At 27.0% G+C, this 25,823-nt stretch overlaps 1 long non-coding RNA gene across 1 annotated transcript in view; it reads right to left on the bottom strand.

Moving 5' to 3' along the window:
- Positions 1-4,472: 4,472 nt before the first annotated feature.
- The window catches only part of LOC139425210 (uncharacterized), a 33,632-nt gene continuing 12,281 nt past the window's right edge, over positions 4,473-25,823 (bottom strand). The window contains exons 2-3 of the long non-coding RNA XR_011636482.1: positions 19,250-19,309; positions 4,473-5,096 (exon numbers count right to left, since the gene is read on the bottom strand). This is a non-coding gene — a long non-coding RNA (uncharacterized lncRNA). The remainder of the gene's footprint in view (positions 5,097-19,249; positions 19,310-25,823) is intronic.

Raw genomic sequence — 25,823 nt, 5'->3', positions numbered from 1 at the left:
AGCGATTATATAAATAAAAGAACATTTAATTAAGTGGGTGAATACAATAAAGTTAGGGAAGTTACTTTGGCGGGAGTCACCAATCTTTGGTTATTTCTTGGAGAGCGCCAATTGTCTTTTCGTGCTGACATTTTCCAAATCAAATCACTTCGGCAGGGTAATTTGAAAAAGGAGTTTTATGAGTAATAAATACGTTATTAAAATTTTATCCACACAAATTAAAGAAAATAATTATTTTATTGATTTTTTTTAAAGGGGATAACCCTTGATACCCCTGGAAATCCGAAAAATAAAATTAAAGAAGTTGCTGAACTGATTTTTCTTTTTATCACATGACATATTTGTTTAACATATTTAAAAAGAGCGTTGTTTATTTTTTTTAAATTTCTGATTTATAATTATTGTACATAAATTTATTATTACTGTGGATTGACAAACAATTTGCGCATGTAAAATAATTTTTTAGGAAAAGCAAGATTTTTTGAAAATGTTTAATAAATGTTTCCTCTTGTTAAAAAATTTCTGTGAGAGAAAAATTCTGCTACTCACTCACTCATTGTAAATTGTGTTTTGATGCATTAAAATATTTTTTAGGTGAATTTTCGCATCTTATTTTTGAAATAATCAAAGGCAACAAAAAAAAGTAATAAAGGCGTTATTAAAATTTGTTTTGAAAAATACAGTCAAACGGAATCGAAAATTAAAGAAAAAAAATATTATTATCATTTATTAATTATATTTTGATTATTGGATTTAAATTACTGGCGTGCTTTTACTGGTGGCATTAACGCAGTTTCACCAAATTCTCCCCTTTTCAAATTAGTAATTATGAAACAACGGAAGAATTAAGTTTTATGAGTAATAAACGCGTTACTAAATTTTTAGAGAAAATATTTATTTTTTATCAATTTGCATCTCAACTTAAGAAATTAAAATTACTTTAATGTTAAGAAAATTAGGTTACTTGTTTTAAGATGGTGAAAGAATGTTTGATTTTAATTTTTGTAATAATCAAACATCAATAATATATAAATACAGGTTTTATTCCACCCTATTTTGAAAAGAATTCAATGCAACCACTGATTACCACTAACGATAATGCTTATTCACAACTGTATACACAACACAGTTCGATTTGTAACTCTTATGTTATTTTCTCCTTCTACAGTAAAACATGTGCAAGTTGACCACTCGTTTCGACAACAATTTAGTGATGGTCACCTCATACAGAAAAAAATATCAATTGCCAATGCCATTTGGTTTCTCTTTCATTAAGATCAGCTTAGACAGATGATCAAGTAACATAGGTGGTCAACTTAACAGGTTTCACCGTACTTTGGTAATATAGCATTGTAACAATATTTACGAAATAAATTAATAAATAAAAAAAATTAAATTGCTGTAAAATAGCTTCATTTGTCAACATTTAAAACTCCCAAACCATATTATTTTTATCATGTTTTATTTGAACGATTAACTGGGTGTAACTGTGTTTGATAAATATTGCTACCTTCTTTTGATATATTTATTCGAAATATCGCAAATTATGAAAATAACAAAATATAAGTTTATAGTTAAAAAATTATTTATTTACATCTACGCACGCATTCATAAATATGGAAAAGGGCTATCACAATATTAAATGCAATAACAAGATTAAGTAAAATTCATTCCAGATCCAAGCAGAGAATAATAGCCAAATCTGCAAGCGATAACGCCAAATTTGGCGTTGTAAGTGTTCCCATTGTGGCAACCATCTAACAGACGCACGTCAGCCGCTGTCATCAATGGGCGCGACTGCTGCTGAAGTTTCTATTGGTTGGTCCTCATCCTCATCAAAATGCTGTTATCCGAAATTCGGAAAGAGCTGCGTGCAGCATTCGGATGGAATTAAAGTTTTCGTGGAACAACTGTTTTGAGTCGATGCAAAATTGCATCGATTCAAATCCACACGGAATTCCGTTGCACACGGAGGGCCCTTTCATTAAGTACGATTAACATTTAAACTAGGAGTTCGAAATGAAATAGTTAAGGGTTTATACAATACGGTCATTGATCGTTATCTTCAAATATATTACACGATATGCAAATAGAAAATTATAATATTATCATGCCTAGTGATGCATACCAAGCGGTATATTTAAAAAAGGAATATAATTACGAGAAATTCTAAAATAATACTCAAACCAAAAATGCAATGTGTTTTAATTCAGTAGTTAGGCACACTTCGTTGATTTTAGATGGATTTAAAATAGTTCCTTATAATTATTTCATGTATAAATCATTTTAAAAGTATGCAATTTCATTCACAAATTATTATACAGGTTTCATTATGTTATATATGAAATAAAATGTTCTCACTCCAACAACCAAATGAATAGAAACATATGTTTTCAATTATATATATATATACGTTTCTATACAATTAATCAAACGTAACAATATACGAAAATGAAAATCGAAATTGGTTTTACATTACTTTTTGAATTTCTCGTTAGCTTACTGGTCATTATTTATTACCTAAAATCTTACTTATATTTATTAAAATGACTGTAACGATTAAATCAGTATAACATAACAATTAACCAGGTTTAATTAAGTTCTATCTGAAACTAAATGTTCTAAGTCCGTAAATATCTGAGTCACACCCCCAAATGAGTCGAAACATGTATTTCCAATTATACATACAAGTCGTCTGTGTTTCTATATAATTAATCTAATGTAGCAATATACGAAAATAAAAATCCGAGATATGGTTTATATTAGTTTTTGAATTTCTCTTTGGCTTACTTTTCTTAATTTAGTATCAAAAGTTTTATTTATATTTATTAAATTGACATTAACGATTAAATCAGGATGACGTATGAAAGATGTGATAAATAGTTCTAAGATATTTTTCCTTATAGAAAAAAAAAAATTGTTCGTTTTGTGTTTACGTTTAATTATGAGTAATTCATATGAGTGACCTTATTCTGAACACTCTTACAAACAATTAATGTTCACTTTACAATATTTGAATTTGTTTAACATTAAATTCGAATGGGAGCAACAAACATATATAAGTTTAGTACTTAAATAATTTTGTCTGAATTCAAGAGAATTTTTCTGTCGATTTTACTTTACATTTTGAATTCAAGAAATTTTTGAGTGTGACTTAATTTTGAACGCTAGCAAACAATTATTTGTAAATGTTTATCTTGATTTAGCGATACATTTCATTGTTGATTTAGATTTTTCAAAATATTATTTTTTAAATATAAAGGAAAAATTAAATAAATCACATTAAATTCGAATATAAATAAGAGAGATGTAAAGATATAAGAATTAAGAAGTTAAAACTTTATTAATTCAAAATACTTTTTTTTTAAAAATATTATCTGAACTTTTATTTACAACTCTAAATGATTTCAGTTTGTACCCTTTTTTAATAGTCTCACGAATAATTATTTGAAATATAATACAATAAATAACATTTTATTGATTATATCTCTTCAAAAAATTAATAGAAATTTACATTTGAATAATAAAATCAGCAGCTATTGAAGAGAAAAATTCAGAATAAATTTGCATTAATTTACACCATATGCTGGAAGCATTTTAATTTCCTCAGCCTTCGAAATGATTATTTTTTACTCAATTATAAATGTAATTTTAAAGACAGGAAACTCTTGCTTAATATATCATTTTAAAATGCATTCTAAAAATTTATTTTCAATTATTAGAATAAAAGTTTAATACAATAAATAATAATAAAATACATTGAAAACAGTTCGATAAAAACATAAAATAAGAGGGTTTTTTTTTTATTATTAGAATTTCCCTTTGACTTTTTTTCTGAAATCTTGCTTATATTATTAATTTAAGCTACATTATTAAATTAAGAATTGCAATTTTGAGGAGTTTTATGTACTATTTTCAAAATTAACGAAAATTTGGAAACTAATAATAACATATTTTACGAGTTTTAAAATAAATTATTACTTATAAAAGTTGGCAGTTACTATGCTCGTAAGATAAATACACAGTAAATAATAATAAGTGAATGGAAAAAACATTGATTTCAGTTAGTTAAACTGAAATCAGTTCAGTTAGGAAAAAACATAGATACATTTTCTATTTAAAGTGTTTTTGACGATTTTCTATATTACTCAATAATTATTATTATTATTTTATATATTCAAAGAGTATTTGATTAATTTATGTAACACAGCTTGTTACATAAGAAATGTAATAATTAAAATGTTAGAATATTACTAAATGATAATGAATATAAATATTTCAAATGGCATTTCTTTATTATAATGTATCTTAAAAAATTTAATGAATTAATTTATAACAACTCATACATCCTTGCTCTTTACTTATAAAATAATTAACTACTTAACTGGAGGAGAGAAAAAAATTGGCTATATGTCTAGATAGAAATTGGTCAAAAAAATGAAACAATGCACAAAATAAAACAAAACTAAAAATATATTTTCACATTTATTTAACTTCCAAAAATACAGATAACAATTGAATACAAGCAAACAAATAAAATACAGTTAATGCGAGGAAAGGCAAAATATGTTCATTATCTTTACAATTTAGCCTGATACTATCGCTATAGATGTTTCTATTCATTTAAGTTAATGATGACATAAAAATTATGAATGAAAAAATAAATATATATTTATGATTAAATAAGTTACAGCATTAGTCACTATTACCACCGAAGAACTGATTTAAAGTTATTCAAATTTAATAAAAAAATTATTCAAAATAACTGCAAAAGTAAATAAAATATAACGCAAAAATTATTAATTAAAGACAAATTAAATAAAAAATATTATTAAAAGTTAATTTTAAATCATTAATTTGAATAACAACAATGGACAGAAACTCATGAATCTGAAAATAAAAATTAATTTGAAGGAAAAAAGTATTTTTTTTATTTTTTACAAATTTTAAAAACATGAATTGAATTTCTGTTTCTTTTATTCCAAATTTACATTTTGCGCATCCTCTGCACCTAAAAAGTATGAATTAAAAAGTAAAAAAAGTATAAATATTTACACGCCGTTGATACAGGAACGAAACTTGCAACTTGGTAACACCTAAAAATAAAGGAAAAAAATAATACATTTTAAAAGATGGTAAAAAATAATAAAAGTAAAATCATTTTTTAAGAAAGTAGTATTACAAGTCATTACTAAGTTTTTCAATATCATTAATGCAAATGAAGCTGTTTGTATAAAAAACTGCATAATTTGTGTTAAAGCAGCTCTTTTTAAAAATTATATACTAATGTATTTAGAGGAAAACGATTAGAAATTGTAAATTCAAAAAAAAAAAAAAAAAAAAAAAAAAAAAAAAAAAAAAAAAAATAAAAATTTCTACCTTTTATGGGGACACCAAAATGGAACACTAGAAATCTTTGGTAAATTTAAAAATGAAATAATGTGCGATGGAATTGATAAGTGTGTTAAATTAAGCGATTCTATCACGATACCTTTGAACATGGCATAAAAACCATTTATTCGGTTAAGTTTACTTTTCAGCTATAAATATAAAATGCTTATATAAATATAAGTATTTAACATTCCTGAAATGTTACAAACATTTGTGAACCGGGTTCGAATCCCAGAAGTGACTGGCCGATACGAAATCCGCACCCGGCTCGCACTGACCACAGTGCTGACGTAAAATACCCTCAGTGGTAGACGGATCACTGGTTAGAGTCCAATTGCTTTCAGACTAACCGTGGGGTGTCTTCCTCGCCGTGTAACGCAAATAGGGTTAGTTCCACAAAAAGGTTCACCACGAAGACAAACTTTCTCCCAATACTTGATCGTGGAGTTCCCTTGTCTTCTGGATTAGGTTCAATGCAATGGAGTTGAACATTGGTAGTCGTACACTCGAAATTGGGTCGGTTCTTCAACGACGGTTATTAAATACGAAATAAAAGGTTTTGATGAAATCTATATGTTTTTTAAATACATATGTCATACTAAATATTAATAATAATAATTTTTAAATAAAATTTATGATAGGCAGAAGTTTGAGAATTAGTAATATTATTTAAAATTCTAATAGTGAATGAAAATTCATTCGCAATTTTCATTTAAAAGTTTAACCTATTATTTCATTCGACACTGTAACAAATTTAACATTACGAATGAATAAATGTTTCTGTTTCCAAAATATGCTTAAAAGTTACTTAACTGATTATTACAATTACGTAATATGAGCAATGTTGGATAGGAAATCAACAATTCACCAATTATTGGCAATTAAATAGAAAATTATAATTGATAGGAAGATAGGAAATTAGGCCGGAATTTCAAAATATAAAGAAGAAGTCACAGATTTTTAAAAATAAAAAGTGAGTGATGGAATTTTTTTATGTACTTGAAATGTCATTATAACGCTATATTGTTTGGATTCCTAAAAATATAAAAATAAATTAATATTATTTACTAACTTATCCAAAATGAACTTTTTTTTAAAAAAATATTAAAGCATTTGTCAGTCCATAATTCATTAAATACCAAATTGCAATGATCCTAACGTTTAACATAGAAAAATGAATTTAAAAAAAAAAAAAAAAAAAAAAGTCATCTATTAAAATTACTATAGCAAAAAGAAGTCAAGAAACAAATATTATATAGCCACTTCTACATTATTATACGCCTAAATAACCCATTATTTTTTTATTAATTTAAAATTTAATCGATGAAACAAATTTATTTCCATTTATCGACATTTTACGAACACTCGTATTAAATTCTTTTAATAATGAAAAGGTAATTTATAAAAGAATTTTGGTAGCAAATGAATCATTTCAGAATGCTTAATAACATAAACCCCCAAACACTTTTTCAGACCTCGTCAAAATAATAACAATAATATAAAAATAACATAAAGCAAATAACTTAATATTATTATGACTACTATTACTCCTTCAAAAACGTTCTACTTTTCTTATTTTAGAATATTTATTCGCACGTTTATTTTTCATTTTTTCCCCCCTTTCTTCAAAACTTTTTTTTTTCTAACACGGTCACTAGCTACTAGACAAGAATAAAAATGTTTTTTAAAAAAATAAAGAAATTGGCTGATACTATAAAGAAGAGTAAAACTAAAATGAATAAAAAAAAAAGTGGAACAAAATAAAAGAACAAAATCACTTCTTGTTGCCTCAAAAAGCGACGATGTCAAGTAAGTGTATGTATTCCACATATATTCCACCGCTTCCTTCTGGAACATTCTCTTCTGGCTGCCCCCCACCCCAACCACCCCGTTTTCTTGGCGAACTTCGGGTCCTCCCCACCCCTCTAGTTTTTGTTACTTTTATACATTTTCATTTTATTTTGTGCCCTTTTATCTGTGCCACTGAGAAGGGCCGATTATTATATAGCAACGGTACTTTTCGTCCGTTCTCTATTTCTTCTTTTTTATTCTGTCTATATACATTTATATTCTTTTTTATTCTTTCTTTTTGTTCCTTAATCCACCTGTGATCTCGAAAAAGAAAAGCAAGCGGTATCATTATGGACACAGAACGGAATTCAACAGGTGGATGTTTCGGCTTATATTTCTTACTATTTCGGTGTTTTATTTATTCAAGGAAATCTTTTTTCTTTTTTTTTAAACATTTATCTGTTTAAACAATTCAATATTTATATGAATAAGAAAATATCACGAAGATATTGAAAGAAAAGCATTACGTTCGTTATCACAACTACTAGCAGGAGTTGGTGCTTATAATGAAAGGAGGGAGCGAGACCACCTGCGAATAAAGCATTATTAGGCTTAACTTTCCTATTAGGCTTAACTTTCTTTTATTTCTTTTTAATTTTATAGAGCTGTAACAATATTTTCCTACGGACCCAAAGTGGCTCAGGATAGATGACTACGGATAGAGCTCTCGCCTCCCAATCAGGTGATCCCAGGTTCGAATCCCAGCGATGGCGGGTCGATACGAATCTCGCAACCGACTCACACCATCTACAGAACTGACGTAAAATATTCTCAGTGGTAGACGACTGATCATGGGATAGAGTCCTCTTGACGGCTGGTTAATCGTGTGGAGGTTTTCGTGATCTTCCTCTTCATGAGATGCAAATGCATGCTTGTCTTCTGAATTGGGTTCAAAATGACAAGTCTACGGAGTTCAACATGGGTAGTCGTAAACCCAGAATTGGGTCGACCGTTCAACGACGGTTATAAAATATGTATATAATGTACATAATATAATAAAATATACATCTAACCATCTTGGTTTAGGTCTTCCTCTTTTTCTTTTCCCCTCTGATGCTTAAAAAGTTACTTTACCAGGATTTTCATTGCTATATCGAATTACATACCCTTTCAGAAACTTTAATTATTTTTACTACGTTAAGTTCTTTGTAATTTTGATAGCAATTCATGATTGTATAGAATTATCCAGATTCCGTTTTCACTTCACCAAACTTTAAAAAAAATATTTTTTCCCCCGAAAGTCATCAGTTCTATTCAGTTCGTCTGCTATAGTAATTGCCCAGCAATTGCTGACGTACAAAACTATTGGTCACACTAGTGTCTTGTACAACTGAAGTGGAATAAAGTGAAAGGGTATTTTTTTTTCACAATGTATGTATTTTGGATTTGTAATGATAGAACAGAACAGACGTATTATCTAGTAACGATTCAGATACTTGTTTCTTCTTTAAATATTTTTTAAAGAAAGTTCAAAATTAAAATTTTTTTATTCCCTCTACGTACTACAAGTGGAACGTGTACCAGCGGGAAAAAACAGCCGTTTTTCAAGATTATTATTTCATTGTGAACTTTCTAAGCACAAACTAAGGAGCTGCCCCAAATGGAATATTTCTTAGAAAACAAATACACAAATTATTATACACTACCTAACAGTTATATTTCCGAGATTACATATTATTCAAAAGCATTGGAAAACTATGTTTTTTTTCTTTCTTCTTCTGAACTTTCACTAAATGCAAGCAAGTCTGACCTTCTTTCCAAATAGAATATTTTTATGAGGACATTCCTAAACAATTATTATATGTTGTCAAATTTATATCTATCCTAGATTAGAACATTTTCACACCATAGAGATGCTTTTTATTCATTTATTTGAGAAATTTCTCACTAGAAACTGACAAGAGAACCCCTCCAAATGAAATATTTCTCAGAAAACATATAAAAATTACATGCTACGAAACTGTTATGTTTTTTTAAGATTACATATTAGTTACATTTTCAAAAGCATAGAGAAACTACCAACGTTTTTTCTTACTCTTAGGAAATAATTAATGTTTGTTTTTGTGACGTAAAGAAACTTTGTGCAGTAAGGAATTAAAACTGTAATTGTTAAAATCACTTCAGTTCCCCCCCCCCTTTTCGGAAAGAAAAATACTTTTGACACTTAGAGGGTTAACGTTAACTTTGATCTTTAGTGCAATACACAATATTTTTCTTTTCAAAGTCAATTGATCAAGTTTTGTTTTGAACGATACGGAATATCAGAAGTTAAAAACTTGGGAATGAATCATACATTTCACACCAGGAAAATTAAAAAATTTATTATAAAAAAAAAAAACATAAATAAATAAAATAAAAAATATTAACACTGAAATTTATAACGTGAATCTTAAAACAAGTATGTGACACTGATGATAACGATTTTATGGTACCTTCTAACTAACCGATTTGTATATTATATGTTTTCATTTCCTTTTCTAATTATAGTCTAGGATGAAATTGAAAGCTTAAGGAAAAGAACAGTAGTTAACTATTAAACAGATATTGCACTATACATTTCTTATATACATTTTTGAAATCATATGGTTACTAACGTTTGCATAGTTAGAGATTTATTCTAACCAGATTCAAGATTTTGACGTCAAAAGCTAGCTTTTGACACAACATGGGTTAAGAGGATTAAACTGACAAAAAACCAAAACTCTTAAATATGTTATTTTAAACATAAGCGAAAATAGAACTAAAAGTTATTATGAACAATTTTTAATTACGTTAAAAAAATTAGCAAATATTAATTGGGTTTCAAAGATAAAAAAAAATGAATAGCCAGAATACAATTAAAATTGATTCAGTTTTATAAACAGAACTTTCCAATAAATGATAAGAATGAAAAGATCAAAATTACCACGTAACATTCTTTAACACACCAACAGTTTTAAACATTTATCATGCACATTTATTTTGCATGTATAAAATTTATCACGTTTTTTTCAATCATTAAAAACCAATAAATAAAATTATACATAAACGTAAAAATTAAAAATTTTTGAAATGAAGTATATCGTTAGACTCTGCATGCATAAAAATTCAAGCTCTATTTTAGTGGGTCGTTCATAGCAAATAGCTAATAAACTGCATGGTTAAATAGTACTTTAGGAATATATTTGAATAGTTAATTAACAACAATTAAAATATAACAGTGAATTGCTTGTTGTCACCTCATTTCACCGTAATAACAGATAAAATTTTGAAAACTAAGCGAAAGGGCTGCCTTTTTATTGTGAAGAAAATAATTATGAATCATAGATTGTTGTTGAACTTCAAACATAACAGTTTTGGACTTAAATGCATTATTTGGACTCATATAGAAAATTTTTTTCCTCAAATAAACTGTAAAAACTTTCGGCATATAGTTGCCACCATTTCGGGTGCTGAGATAGACTAAAATTTTTTACAGTGTATGTATCACATTTTTTTTATTCACTTTTTCACTGTTTTAGTTTTATTTAATTATTAATTCATTCCCTTTTGTTCGTTTACTAGCAACATCATGCGCTTTCGAATCAACTCAATGGTTTTTATTGCAAAAACACCTCGCTTAAAAAAGAAACACATTTTTAGCAACATATTTGCGCAAATTGGTATTTTGTTAATATTAAATAAAAATATTCCCATAATAACTACAGTTCTATACTTAAAAATGCATTTAAAATACCTCAATACCAAAAATGATGGCAACTGCCAATACCAAAATGATGGCCAAAAATGAAACACCGAAATTTATTTTACAATACAATAACACTTGCTGAAACACGTTTTCGGTACTCATCAATAGTATTGAAAAATTTTTGATTGTATGAATTTTCAATGTCAATTTTAAAAAATTTATGGAAAAAAATCTGATGAAAAAGTTTACTTATTATGAGAAAAACCGTGAGGTGTTCAACTTTTAATCACTGCGTTTACAATATTTTTAGTTTATTTATGATTTGGAATCTCAAAACAATAACTTATATGAAGACACTTTTTTCATAATTATTCATTGCACTAATTGCTGCTAGCTAGACAAATTATAATGGCTATTTTTGTTTTTAAAAAAAAAACAAGTTGATGATGTTTATTTTTTCTTAAACAATACGATAAAAACGAATCACGAAAAAAAGAGCACAGGAAAAAAAGTTCGGAAAAAGCACAGAAAAGATGAGCACTGGAAAAAAAAAAAAACACCTTATTAATTATTATATAACGTCCGATTTGATTCGGGATGCCGAACACGAATTTATTGTACTTAAATAATTATTCCATTATAATTAGGTATTTTTTTAAAAAAAATAATTAAGATATAAAGTTTAATTTGAAATTGGCAGAACGAAACTAATAATACATTAAACATTTTCAATTGCAAATGTAATTTTATAATGCATTGTAATAAATTGTTTATGAATTAACAGTAGTCTCTCAAGGAGTAAATCTTTTGATGAGATAAAAATAACGAAAATAATAATTTCAATTTAATGTAATTAAATTGAAAGTTTAAAAAAAAAGATATGATTACTAGTTGAAAAAAGATTTATTTGTTTATTATTATATCGCGATACAATAAGTATAATTAGTGAAATTTAGAAGAATTTCAGAACTGCTGAAGCGTCTTAACCAATTCCTTAAATAGTGTCAATATTTCAATCCATGAAGTATTCGTTAAATACTTCAAGTGGGAAAGGTTCCTTTTCTTTAACTTTAAGTTAATCATTTACATTAATTAATGTAACCACATTCGAATAATTATTAAATTACATTAATTAGTTTCCGTTTCTACGGCCCGAAATAGAATGGGTCGCTACATTTATATAATTAGTAAGGTGCTCCTGTTTTTTTTTTCTTTCTTTTTTTTCTTTCCTTCCGGTGGCTTTATTGCTCCTACCGAGAAAAACAATGATAGTAAATAAGATTTTAGGATCTTAGTATCTTTAAATCAGAAACTTAACATTTAAACAGTTTTATATATCTTCTAATTATTTTGACTCGTAGAATTATTAGTTTTCTGAGCAAAGTAGAAAAAATTATTCATAATTTAAAAGTTTATATAGATACGAAGTAAACATCAATTTTTACTTTTAGAACTAGTTGCAAAAAAGAAAAAAAAAAAAAATCGTATTAAGACCTATATGAATAATTATTTATAGCATGAACAGCTTGTAAGTCATGCAAACTTTAACGATTTTTCAAAAACAACAACAACAAAAAATGACGTTAAACTTACTCGTACTGAAACATTACGAGAAAAAAACAGTATTTAGGGAACAGTTTTAAGTTTAATGTCTTAGATCATTGGACCTCGAAGCATTTTCAACAGGTTAAATGATTATTCCAACTTGCAGAGCATAAATCATTTCTGGGTAAAAAAATCTTGATAAGAAAATTATTAAAATTTTTTAATAATTTAATAAATTAATAATTTAAATAAAATATTAATAATTTAAATAAAGAATAAAAATTATTTTTATAGCACTAATAGTTTGTTTATTAGACAAATAAATAATAACGCATGTTAAGACACCTTTTGAATTTATAGTGTAATAATTTGTAAGTAATGCAAGTTTGATGGCTAATTTTAACACATTTGTAAAAGTAAATGTAAATTTAAACTTACTTATACTTAAACATTAGGAGGAGAAAAAAAGCATTTAGGGAACAGTTTGAGGCTAATGTCTTAAACATAACATTGACAACAGGTTAAACTTCGATGATACTTTTCAAGTGTAGAATCATTTGATTAAAAAAGAAACTATTTGAATAATTTTTGTAACAGTAATAATTTGTTTATCAAACAAAAGGCCATCTTTAACAAACTTGTCAAAGAAAATTTGACAATAAACTTGACTTATATTTAAACATTCCAGGAAACACAGTATCAAGGGATGAGTTTATTAATTTAAGGTTGAACTAGGTTAAACAGCGTTGAACTTCATAGCCTTTAAGACTATTTTACGCATACATCGAAAAATACCGCATGTTAAAACCCTTTTTGGATTTAGACTAATTTTAAGATGTTTGTTAAAGAAAATGTAAGGGTAAAACGGACTTATATTTTAAGGCCAACTTTAACAAACTTGTCAAAGAAAATTTGACAATAAACTTGTCTTATATTTGAAAATTACAGGAAACACAGTATCAAGGAATGAGCTATTAATTTAAGGTTATAACAGCGTTCACTGTTAGAAATTTCTCGGAAGAAATGGTTAAATAACAATTGATTGCATGGCTATTTTACCATATTTAATCAACACAGTCAATTGACCATAAATGAAATGGTAATTAAACTGTTAAGTTTAAGAAAAACTGTTTATTAACTGCTTTCACCTAATACGGTTAAACAACCAGAATTTTATCGCACCAACTAGAACCACCTAATGAAGCTACTTAGTTCTTCGCTACTGCGTACATATCATAGCCGAGCGGGCTCATCTGTCAATCTCATGACCATCAGAACTGGAGTTCGAGTCCTAGTGTTGACACTACAATATTTTCTCCATTCCGTTCAACACGTGAAGAATTCCCAGTGTCCGGCACTCTCCAATGACCATTAACTTACGAAAAGCCGAGCTTCTATGTCTAGTTAAAAAATTATTACGTTTTTAAAAAATGCTAGTTGTAAATGGTTAAAAAACCGTATAGTTTCGTATTCATGGTTTTATAACGATATTTTTGTAAATGGTTATAAAACCATAAAGGAAAAAAATTTTCTTTTCCGTAAACTTTATGGTTAATCGGATGGACAGACAGCTGCCAGTTATATTACCGTAATTTTAGAAGGAAAATTTTAACAGTGTTGGACATAGCCTTTAACACTAATTTGACGCATTTTTCAAAAAATACACGTTAAAAATCCTTTTTGGATTTATAGCCTGAAAAGTTAGTAAGTAATGCAAAATTTGATGGCTAATTTTAAGATATTTATTAAAGAAAATGTAAGTGTAAAACGGACTTATATTTTAACATTACGAGAAAAACAGCTAGGTTTTTAGTTTAAGATCGTCATAAATAATTATCTGAACCATAACATAAAATAGAAAACAAGAACATAACAATAAACTAAAATGTTGAGGAGCAACATTTGAAGAACCCGAAGCTAAGATTAAAAAAAAAAAAAATAATAATAATATAAGAAGAGAAGAACCGACAACCATTACTCGGGGGGCAACCATGCATCCACTCGCCGCTTCATTAAAACGAAAAACACCGAAATGAAGATGGGTTGGGGGTAAGGGTGGATGAGTCTCCACCCACAGTCTAATGACCAAGTACTGGAAAACAAAAAAAAAAGAGAGAGTGAGAGAGATAAACAGGTGTTGAAAAAGATGGTCAAAGTCATGATCGAAAAGAAGACACGGTCTAGGTAAGGTGTCATAAGGCAAAATCAAATGAAAGAGATTTCCTTACAGACACATTTTCTTTTTATATCAGAGTTTTCAGAAATTAAATAGAAGCATTGAGAGTTATTCGAAAAGGTCAAAACTTTGATTTTTCTTTTTTCCTTTGCATTTTTTTTTCCTCGTTCCCCTAGTTTCAAGAACATACTACACATCTACAGATTACTGATTTCTAGAAATAATTTTTTAAGTATCGCTCATAAATCAAAAACAAGATTTATAAATAGATGGTGTTAAAATGGTTTTTAAAACGTGAAGTTTATAAAATCGTTTGCTCAAAAAAATTTATTTGAACTGTAATTATTCAATATCGTTTTCTTTTCTTTTTTCTCCTATTGTATATAAAGTTTGACAAAATTTTCCATTTCATAGGGGAAAGTAAAATGTGATATTCCTTGCAAACTATTAAAAAAAAACAAAAATTTAAAAAATTCAAACTTTTTTGATATCAGGACGAATTTTTAGGAAACAACCCTCCAAAATATTCACATTTTTGGTTAAGGTTTTTGAAACGATGCTTTCTTGCGACTAATGTGCTATTTTCATAATTAAGGTGACTTTGCAATAATTACTTATGACAGATGCATGACTAACCACGCAATCGGGGAAAAAAAGGAGATGATAAATTTTTCTAAAATATTGGGTGATAGCTATGATTTTTTAGACGGAGTAGTTCCCTGATATGAACTGTCTTCTACGATGAATCACCTTAAAAAGAATTAAAAAAAATCTGTTAAAAATTAAGAAAGCAGGTGTTATTTAAAGTCATTAGCTCAAAAATTATGCCTCTTATTTAAATTTTATTTTTTAAAAATAAAATATGATAGAAAACAAGCTTTAATAAGACGGACTTTGCTGCCATGTGTTTTTAAAAGTTTTATGTAAGAACAATAGAAAAGGGTAATAAATCCAAATACAACGTAACTTCTAAATAGTAAAATTTAAAAATTTTTCCAAAAAAATTATTAAACAAAAAAATGAAAAATTAAAAAATATATATAGTATATATATATATATGTATGGTGAATTGAGTCAAGCAATTTTGTTTGTTTCCTTACTTTCAAAATCATTCTTCAATTAAATAATAAAACGTAAAATCTTTACAATTAAAATTCCGATTTTTTTTTTTTTTTTTTTTTTTACAATTGGCTTTAAAATTTACTACAATAAACTGCATCATCAATTACATGGGTAATCCATCCCACTAAAAAAATTAATAAGTAAACAAAAATAATCATGCATTTCATAAGTAAACAAAAATAATCATGCAAGTGTTGAAATGGATGGCGATTTAACGATTTTGAAAATGAATACCTTTTATGGAATAATTTGCTCAAAAATTCTGCACATTTTCTAACCTTTAAACACCATTTTTTTCATTCATCAACAAAACTTTACCTTTAGACTTAAAGGAATATATTTTTAAATAGTAGCTATGTATTAAATTCTTATACAGAAGCATTTATAAGCTAAAGTAGAATTAAATTAATTAATTTTGCTAATTTTAAAATATCATACATTCTACGAAAGACAATTTAGATAAATCACCATTTATAGCTCCTTTCATAAAAAAATTTTGTTTAATTTTCACACTTTCTAATACTATTTTTAATTGAAGAAGACAAGAATTTAATTTAATATTCAAATTTAGTATTAGAAATTATTCTTATTAGAAATGAGATAAATTAGCATTCATATGTAACACAACTTAAACTGTTTTAGTAAAATGATTCACTGCATAAAAAGGTTTCAATATATCATACATTATTCAAAAGCAAAATTTAAAATAAGTAGCGAGAATACGATTTTTAAATACAAGTTCTGTTCGTTTTCATACTTTTAAATATTACTTTTTTTATTAAATATGCAAAACATCATGTAAACACGATTGTTTATCACATAATTAGAATATTTCAAAAACAGTTAATGATATTTTTTTAAAATTAAAATACAAAGTGATTTGAAAAATAAAATTTAAAATAGATCATGATATTTTATAAAATAATTTATTTAAAAAAAAAATTCATTTTCCTAATCTTATATACATTAATATTTAAATAGGATAAAATGAAATTTATTTTGGGATATAAAATATTCCATAGATCAATTTATTATATTTCATAGCAATAAAATCGTTTCCTCGAGAATCGTATGCTTTAGTTTTCTCACTTATAAAAGTCAGAAGAACTTAGAATTAGCTGGAATATAAAAAAAATCTTTTTTGGAACATAAACAAATTACATTTTTCATTCAACACATTAAATAACAATATTTCATAACAATGAAATCGTTTATATTGAATTGAAATATTGGATTATTGAAATATTGGTCCTGTAACTTATCAGAATTAATTTTTCATAACATTAGACAGACCAAAAGTTTTTAAGGGAACTATAATTTCATGAAATTTGACACATTAAATGAAAATTAGAGCCGTTTGGTTTTCAAATCATACACTTTTTCTTCCTTTCAAATATTAATTTTCGATAAAAACAAGATAGACCAATACTCTTTTTGGTACTTAAAAGTTTCAAAATATCCAATTCAGAAAATTTCATGTTTAGCCTGTTTGTGCTGAAACTAAAGGACAACAAGCTAATTAAAAATTGAAATTCTTTTATGTTTCTGTTTATGTTTACGCTACTGATAAAACATCTAAAAAGCATAGTTATTAACAGAGAGTCATTTACAAAATATTAGCAACGCATTCGTGATTTAAATTATAAAAATTATTTTCGTAAACAATGCATTTTCTATTTTTACGTTAAGGAAAAGGAAAAAATTATTTTCAGAGATTTTCCCCATTTAGTTGAGTCATAGCGAAAAATTTAAATAAAGTTGTGAAATTTCTTTTTATGCGGAAAGTCACGTTACTTATTACAGCCAATCAAAAACTTACTAGACGTTAGAATGTTTGCTTGGACTATTGCCGGATAAACTGAAGGAACCAAGTCGGCGTTGCACCCCCGCATGGCGGCAAAATCCGAATAAAACCATACAATTTTTAAATTATCCCTAGTTTTCATAGAATAGAGATTTTAACAGACATAATAGTTAAAAATAAACGGAAACCAAATAAACAATTAAAATAATTATAACTGTATAGCTTTTAAATTCATATCAGCAACTAAAAAAAAATAATAATGTGGTCTTAGGAAATTTGTCTTTATACTTGAGCTCAAGAATATTTAATATGTCATGTAAAACCCAAAAATTCAAGACGCACATTCTTTTATAACCAAAAAAAGAAGCAGCTGAAATTTTTAAATCATTCATTTGAAAAACAAACGCAAAAAATCACCTTGAACAAATACGAAAAATCCCAAAATAAGAGCACGAAAACTATTTTAACACTACAGAGCCGACCTCATCTCAAATTCCTTTATACTATACAACAATGTTACGATTTTAATCAGTAAAAATCTAATAAATTATAATTTAAATTGCATTTATTTTTGTTATGCTTACCATTTCTGAACACATATTATTTTTAATTTATAACAAGTCATGTTCTATTAATCAATAATTTGGCATCAAAGCTGTTATGGTACTTTGAAATGAATTAAAATCGTAAACAAATACAATGAAACTCTTCGCATACGCGTGTTATAAATAAATAATAATCATATTGTTTGAATAAATTGATTAAAGTACTTATTATTGTGCTTAAAAGTTTATAACGACTATTGTAGATCATGCAAGGAAGATACCTCAAGTGCCACTAGCCAATTAAGCTCAAATTTTGTTTGCAGATGGATTTGAAATAACACTTGAATTTATTTCCTTGTCCACTGTAAAACGATTTTTAAATTATAGATTGTTTAAAATAAGAATCTTTACTTCGAATACGCCACCAATCTCTACTAATCGGCAAGCAAAGGTTATGTTGACACAAAAATTAGTTTAATTTAAATACATATTTTGCGTCTTGTGGTTAGAATAAAAAATAATTTCCAAATTTTTTGCAACTTACAAAATATGGCTACAGAATTGTTCTTACCACAGAGAATTTTTTCATGCATGCAATATTTTATTTAATTTTTTTTTTAAATTCTTACTTTTTAAAGTGAGAAAAATAAACCCTTTCAGCAAAAGATTACAGATGCATTTTCGAAGTAATTTTTTCCGCAATATTAAAAGTAACGCTCACATTATTTTAATCGTTTTCAAACTCATATTTTTTTTTACTTTGAAAGAACAAGTTTTAATTTTGAATTAACTATAAATAAATTTAGTGCAGCAAGCAAATACGATTCATCGCATTATTTACCTAACAAATTACTGATTTGATTGTAATATAAAACAAAGAATATGCATATTTTAAAATTTATTAAACTGATTCTATTACTGGAACTATTTATCACATGATTAGAGAAGACTTGATTTTGTCTCTTATTTTACATCCAAGTTTATATTTCTAAAACTATTTATTTCCTATAAGCAAATGAGTTTTAATTTTTAAATTCCTAACTTCAAAATATAATTTTATGTAAAAATTCAGCTTGATTGGTTCAACATACTTGAGGTTCTTCTGTTCTTAAATAATAAAAGTAAAGCAAAATTACAATAAAACTCACCAATTATTGCCATATCACAGAGATACATAATGATGTTTATCATCCTTAACTTTCTTGAATCTAAAGAAATAAAAAGGAAAGATATGAATAAATCAAAAGAAGAAAATAAGTAAAGATAAATAATTATAAGAAACAAAATAAGCAGAATTATTTCAACAAAACTTGGGAAAAAACCTGAAGAATTAGAATTTCCAACATAATCAGAAATAACAAATTTAATTTCTTTCTCACACCGTTATTGCTACATTAAATTTTATTAAGATGCCTGAGTTCACGCATTTGTTTACTACGTGTACAAGCATAAAAATTTATTAGATAATTAAGTAAAATGTATTAAAAAAAAATACAAAAATTATCTCCTACAAACATAACACATATGACTGATATATTTCGAAATGTATTAATTTGTCAAAAAAAGTTCCAGAAACATTGGTATCTAAACTACGAAGGTCAAAATGTTGCTTTCTTTATAAAAAAACTTTTCATTTTCGCTTGAAAACATTGTAAATTGTGCAAAAACGTTTTTCTTTTCTTCCTAATTATTAGTTTAAATTAGTTAAATTGAACAAAAAATTACAAAGAAAGTACGTTTTTTTAACAATAAAAATATCTTAATCATAAAATAATAAAATTTTAATAAGTCTAACATGTTGTTTTGGCCATATATATATATATATTATATAAACGTGAATCGTTTACAAGACCACGAGATATAAGAAAACAGAATTAGAATGATATTACATACTATATATTATTACACCTTACTCATACGCTATCAAAACAGTATAATAAGTATAGTCACGACCACCGAAATATAATAAAATTTACCGTGTTTTTGGCTGTTTAGGAAATAACAAAAAGCTCGGTAATTTTTATCGAAAAGCGAAAAGGTTTCGGTAAAATAAATAATTAAATTTGATTTTATAAAGTGTGATAAAAATTTTATAAATATGGTAATTTTATCATGGTAACTTAAAGTATGGCAAAAAAGAATTTTGCTTTTTATTTTCTACAAAATGTGTGGCAATAAGAGCTATAATTTTGAAAACCAGAATTTTCGATAAACCGTTACCGTAAGAACGCCAGAAATGGCATTATCATGCAGTACAATAATCTTACCAGAATTGTTTTCTCCGTACAAGCAATTATTACTCATGTATTAAAATAAAGCGGTAGTTTCATTAAAATTCTATCGTAGGATATAACATAATAGGGACTAATTAACTACTATTGCAGTTGTGCTAGACAAGATAAACGTACAGGGGGGGGGGAGGATTTAATCAGTATCGTAAAACTTTTCAAAGATAAACGAAATAGCGAATCAACAAAAAAACACACCCAAAAAGATAAGGATTATCGAATGTGTATTTGATAGATATATATTTAAAGATATTTAAGAAAAATACAAGCACAATCTGACTCATGTTTTACAGTGTAGTTAGTTACGAACTTTCAGATTCATATAATTCAGTTTTATTTTATAATAACTAAATTATAATTAAATACGAATGCAAAATCTTAGCTAACTTTTAGAATCACATGTTTCTCAACTTATCCAGTAAATGTCTTGCTTAAAAGTAACTGCTGCCACAAGAGAGAAGAAAAAAAAAATACACCTGAACAGACAACAAAACCTTTTTATACCGAGAAATCACAGACAGAAACGGCCGAAACAAAAATTACTAATTTTCTAATAATAATTTCTCTCTCAGAACCTTTCAGTAAATTAAAAATGCTAATGTTGAGATTTAATTTAGTGCTAGATAGGAGGGAAAAAATTAATTAAAAAAAAAACACGTTAAGTTTTAAATAAAATGCCATCACTGTATTTTTTGCCAATATTTCTAAACCAACTTTAAAACTAAGCCTTGGGAGCAAATATTTTTGCCCGATTCAATATATATTATGTAAAACTTAAAATTTTATTTGAAATTGTCGTAGAATTAATGTACCTTATATTCTTACCTACACTGTAAAAAAATTTCGGACCTAACTACAGTAAAATCCATTTTCAACTGTAAAAGTTTACGGAACAAAAAATCTGATGTATCGTAATTTTCATTGTAAAATCACTGGATAACTGCAATTAAATGTCACAGTAAAAATTACAGTATGAATTTTGTGGTAAAAATGGATTTTAGGTAAAACGGGTTTTATGGTTGCCTCACTCAGGGTACTAGTACGTTTTACTGCAATTTGATCTGGAATTTTTACAGTGAAACATATATGTAAAATTGTCATATGATATTTCAACATATTAAATTCTGAACACATAAATATGTTCAAAAAGCCTTAACGGTTTAAAATGAAAAAAAAAAATTGTTTAGGAGATACATTTGATTACATCGATAGATAAGAAATAAAAGAAATTAAAGACACATTCAACATAGATAATGTAAAACAAATTTAAAATTTAACTAAACCTGTAAATGTCCGTGCTTTAATAAAAATCCAAAAACAAGATTTATCAACTTGGACATAAATTTAGATAAGATCAGGCTAACGAATCTGTGGACGAATTAAACAGATGCGTAAGAATTTTTAAACTTATCAAAATTACGAATTTATATTTAACTGTAACAACAATTATTAATTTAAATATTGAACAGAAATTATTACTTCTAGAAACACAGAGTTTTAGTTATCTGCCATTAATAAAATTAAAATTTCTCTTTATAACAATTGTTACAACACAATTTTCCGAACTTTAAATACAAATTTAAATTAATAGCAACAACTACAGTGAATTTTTTAAAAATATATATATGCAAGTGCAGCAAGTATACACTATTGAGTCTTAATAACTTTTAAAATTAAGTAGAAAATATATTTTTTTCCCAAAACGATTTAATCCGTCGAATTCTATTTTAATATTGTTCAAAATACTCGAGACACCAGAAGTTGTGCCTTCCGAAGTAAAAGAACAAAAAAAGATGACATCAAATGAAAGTTAGAAATTTTAAAATTCAAGAATACAAAGATATTTTAATTTGAGAAATGAGCTTTGCTTTAGGGAACTGAAATGAAGACAAGAAACCGGGCCATTAATGATCGTCTGCTTATTCAACGGTACGATTTCTTACTAAACAATAATCGAGCATTTTTGAGTTACGAAACTCTTCACTTGACTTTCATTATTTGACCTCTTCCGAAGAATAGTTTTAAGAGAAGAAAGTTTTCTTTGAAGATAGTTACATATTTTTCACATTCTATTCTGTATGCGAAAGCGTATTATTTTTATAATGTATAACAATAATGAATATAAATATTTATAAGAAAAGCACAATAAATGCATAACGAGTTATTTTGAAATTGGAGAGCGGATTTTCATTCATAATTAATTATAAATGTCTACATTTTTAAACTCCATTTCACGATATACGTAATGCAGTATTTCATAATAATAAAATAAATGAAATATGTAATTTTAAAAAGTAAGAGAATATTAATAATATTTATATTATAAAATTAAATTTCATAAAAAAAATATTCTTTTTTATCCAGACAAATTTATTTGAGCTAACGACATTATAAGTTGAATTTTAAAAAACGTCGGTTTAAAAAAATTCATATAAATTTTTGCAATACACTCTACAACCAATCAGTATAAATGTTTTGCACAATTTTTATCATATTTCAGAAAAAAAAGTCAATTGAGATAGATTTCTAATAATTTCTAGCATGGAAAAAAAAAAGAATGGATATTTATATTGAATTTGAAGGCTTAAAAAAGCAATATAGATAAAAAAAAAAACTTCAATGTTAATGTTTTCATTTATTTTACTTATAAAAATTTGTCCCGCAGTGGACTGATCGTTAAGACACGGTTCCCAGCAGATCACCAAAGTCAAGCATCACTGGCTACGGTCAGTGTGCGGGTGGGTGACCACTTGGATCAGTCTGCGTAGGGACCGAGGGTGTGCGGTATTGGTCCTCGTTAAACTGTGCTACCGTAAAGTGCTCGACTTCACGCGAAGGTCGTCGGGCTACCGAAGCGGGGGTGCCATCCCCTCCGCAGAGGATCAAAATTGTGATGGCATGTCTTCGGATCATCCTCCGGGATGTTTCCCAGACCGTCGCCAATAGCCCATTGTGCAGCTCTAGTGCGACGCAAATTAACAACAACAACAACTTATAAAAATTTAAAAAACTTTCAAATCATTATACATTTTTTGTCACTTTGAATATGCAATAGAAGCACAAAATTCAGAAATGTTATAAGAAACACATATTAGTACCATCATTCTTTGGTACGTCACAGAAATTTTGTAACTTACCACTTATGACGGCACACTGTTAGAAATTTCTAGGAAAAAATAATTACGTAACAATACTTTAATTACTTTATAATTACTTTAATTGTAATTTTAAAATATTCAAACAAAACAGTTCAGTAAACTGTTTTTCTCACAGTTAACAGTTTGATAAGATATTAATCAAACTGTTAACTGTGAGAAAAACAGTTTGTTAACTGCTTTCACATTATACAGTTAAACGATCAGAGTTTTATCGCACCAAATAAGCCCACCTAATGAAGCCGCTTAATTTCCCGCAAATGAGTACATATTATAGCCGAGAAGGCTAATCTGTCAGTCTCATGACCAGCAGAGCTGGGGTTCGAGTCCTACCGTAGACATCACTATTTTTATTCCGTTCTCTTAACATTTGAAAAATTTCCAGTCCTGCACTCTTCAATGCCCATTATCTAACAAAAAGCCTAGTTCCCAAGTCCAGTTACACTATTTTTTCACGGATTTGAAACCATGTTACTCGTAAATGGCAAAAAAAAACATATAGTTTTGTATTTATGGTTCTATAACCATACTAGTTGTTAAGTTGCAAAGCCGTAAAGGTAAAAATTGTTCCTTACCATGAATTTTAAGCTTAATCGGATGAACAGGCTGCTGCTGGTAATTTTATAATGAAAATTCCAACAGTGTACCCGTTTATAACACTAAGGCTCTGATAAAACTGAAACATATGTAGACTATATAGTTTTGATTGTGGTTTTTTCGTTTTTCTCCAACGTAAGCAACATTTAGCACAACATTTTTCTTATTTTCGGCATTAATACTTTCATGTACAGTATACTAAGTCTTTTGTATTATATATTTCCACGAGAACTGTTACCATGCCTTACTTCAATGCATTAATTAATTTGCAATATTGTTATGGGGGACACTCATAACGCATCTGTGAAATGCTAACTTTCAAATTTTAACATTTTTCTCAGCAAAATAAAAAAATAAACAGATTAAATGAAATATTTTTAAAGCAACTTTTATTAACCAAAATAATAAATTACAGATTTAAAGATAATTAACTAGTGTTTACAGTCCCTTTCTAGGGAAGATTTTAATAACAAAACTAAAGTCGACAGAAATCACTTTTTTGACAAAAATTACTTTCTAGTATTTTTTAACCAACTTTTTCAACTGAGGCAAAAACTTTTTATTACAGAAAAAGTGTGCTTTGAACACTAATGGATTTAAGTTAATTTTAGGATTCTATTGATTGGATTAGGATAATTAAAAAAAATTCTTACTTTTTTAACTACTTGTTTTTTTTGAAGACATCTGCTTAAATTTCATTAGAAACAACGTTTTAAAAACACAAATAGTAGAAATTTATTAAAAAAGTACACGCGTTTCGATGCCACAATGTATTCGATGTCTTCATCAGTAATATAAAAGGCACTAATGATAAAAACAGAGATGATTAAAATCCGGCAGATGTTACATCATACTAAAAAAGATAAATATACAGTTAAAAGAGCTAAAAAAATCAATGATTTCCAAACCTCGAATAAATAAAATATGGTCATTACCAATAGAGTTTTTGTTTTTGTCAATGTAGTAATTCTCTCAAAAATTTAGGTCAACTAACTGAAATACATTTATGCATGATATGAGGAGAAGAAAAATCAAACCTATGGCCATCTGTCCAGCGAATTTCGCTATGGATGAACGGTGGATTTCTTGGTTGTTGATGTAGCCTTGATAATTTCTGAGCAGAAGCTTGAATTCGCGTTTAGTTCCATGTATGCCAGTTCACATTGGTATGAAATTTTTAATATTTACCAGTCATTAATGCATTTAATTAGTTGTTTGAGGTTGATGATTAAATTTCTGACATCGTAACGCGTATAGGTTTTTAATAAATTTTTACTATTTGTAATTTTAAAACGTAGTTCTTAATGAAATCAAATTTCCTTATAATGAATAGTTTTCTTCATTTCTGACTTTCATTATACTGATGATTACCATTGTGACATCGAAACGCGTAGAAGTTTTTAATAAATTTTTACCATTTGCAATTTTAAAACGCTATTTTTAAAGAAATTTAATTTCGTTATGAAGAATATCTCTCGTAATTTCACACTTTTAGCTTTTATGAAGTTGTAATAATAAAAGTATTCATTAATATAATATTTCATATTTGTCAATTATATATATATATATATATTTTTTTTTTCATTTATTATGCATGCTGCACCCATAGAATTCCTTAGAGATCTCCTGTTTTTAAAGCTATGTTCGACAACAATTGCTTGGAATCCAATACGAAAACCATC

The sequence above is a fragment of the Parasteatoda tepidariorum genome, chromosome 3 (assembly GCF_043381705.1).
Source record: "Parasteatoda tepidariorum isolate YZ-2023 chromosome 3, CAS_Ptep_4.0, whole genome shotgun sequence".
NCBI classification, from domain to species: Eukaryota; Metazoa; Arthropoda; class Arachnida; order Araneae; family Theridiidae; genus Parasteatoda; species Parasteatoda tepidariorum.
The sequence above is the reverse complement of the archived record's forward strand: the minus strand, read 5'-3'. Positions and strand labels throughout refer to the sequence as shown.